Raw genomic sequence first — 1,890 nt, 5'->3', positions numbered from 1 at the left:
AACCCGCGAGCCACAACTGCTGAAGCCCACGCGCTTAGAGCCTGTGCTCTGCAACAAGAGAAGCCACCGCAATGAGAAGCCCCCACTCGCCGCAACTAGAGAAAGCCTCCGTGCAGCAATGCAGACCCAACACAGCCCCAAATTAATTAATTAATTAATTAATTAATTAAGAAAAAAAAAAAAGGCAGCACCTGGGGGCTGGCAGACTGATGCACCAAGTCTTACATCACGTCTACTTAGTATCCTGCATGTCAGGGCCATGCTGGACCTGGGGCTGCCCACACAGAGTGGGGCCTGCATCACCCTTCCCAGAAGGGAGGGTGGAGGGAAACCCTGCATGACCTCTGAGGCCCTAAGAACCCTTGACTAAGGCTGAGCTCAATTTGAAACAGTGGGTGACCAGAGCAGACATTTCATTCATCTATCAATGAGAATCCAGAACTGGAGGAGCAGAAAACAATGGCCTCGCTCAACCTTGACGCTAATCCTGACATGGACCCTAACCCTAAACTCTGATCCTGACCCTACGCCCTGACCTAACCTTAGCCTAACCCGTACCCTAAACCTGTACCTTACTCTAACCCATGCTCTACCCGCATCCTACCTGTACCCCAATTCTCACCCATACCCTAACACCCACTCTAACACAGAACCCTAACACCCTGAGACCAAAACCATAAACCTTAACCAATAAGCCAAACCATAACCATAAGCAAACCATAAAATATATTCATTAACCATACCCATAAATAACTCATTAACCCGAAAACTTAAACCATCACAGCAACCATAAACCATACACAGCCCCAACCCTCACACCAGCCCCAGCCCTAATGCTAACCCTCCAAACCACTTACACCAAGCCAAGTCTAATCAGATTATACAAATACATCTTGACAAAGAAAACTGGGGAATTCCCTGGTGGCCCAGTGGTTAGGACTCTGTGCTTTCACTGCCAAGGGCTCGGGTTCGATCCCTGACTGGGGAACTAAGATCCCACAAGCCATGGGACGTGGCCAAAATAAATAAATAATTAGAATGAAATAAAACCACTATTTTAAAAAAGATTTTAAAAATAGAGGAAAAAAACAAGAAAACTACCCCAGTACAACTTACAAATATGAATGTAAAAATCTATCACACAATAATAGCAACATGAAACCAACAGAACTTTAAACGGATAATGCCATAAGCAAGTATCTCTACACCAGGAATTTCAGGTTGCTCAACATATTAAAAGTAAGCAATGTATTCAACCACAATAATGGTGTGAAGTAAAAACACATAACCATATCAATTCATGCAAAAAATCTACAATGAAAATCCAGTGTTATTTCATGAAAAACACTCAAGAAAGCAGGAATAAAAGGAAATTTGTTCAATATGGAAAAGAGTAGTACAAAAAGCCACAGCAAACATCGTGCTCAATGTTAAAGACTGAAAGATTTACTCCTGAAATCAGGAACAAGGCCAGGAAGCTGGCCTTCATCACCGTTACTCAATAGTGTACTGGAAGTTCTACCCAGAATCTTGAGGAAAGAAATAAAAGGCATCCATGGGTGAATGGAAAAATTAAAACCGTGTCTCTTCACAGAACATAGGTCACATCATCTCATATATAAAACTACCTATAATCAGCAAAGAAATTATTTGAGCTAATCAACTAATTAATAAGCAAAGTTATAGAACAAAATATCAATTCATGAAAATCTATCTTATATGCATACGCTGGCAAAAAATAATCTGAAAAAGAATTTATGAGAACAATTCCATTTGTAATAATGTCAACATCAATATTTAGGAGTATATTTAATCAAGGTACAAGACTTGTTTTTATGTATGTAAAGTTGTATGTTTGAAATTACTGGAAAGTCAATTACTTTTCAAAAC

This window comes from Balaenoptera physalus (assembly GCF_965194825.1).
Source record: "Balaenoptera physalus genome assembly, contig: HAP1_SCAFFOLD_628, whole genome shotgun sequence".
In the NCBI taxonomy this organism is placed as follows: domain Eukaryota; kingdom Metazoa; phylum Chordata; class Mammalia; order Artiodactyla; family Balaenopteridae; genus Balaenoptera; species Balaenoptera physalus.
Note: the sequence above shows the minus strand (reverse complement) of the source record.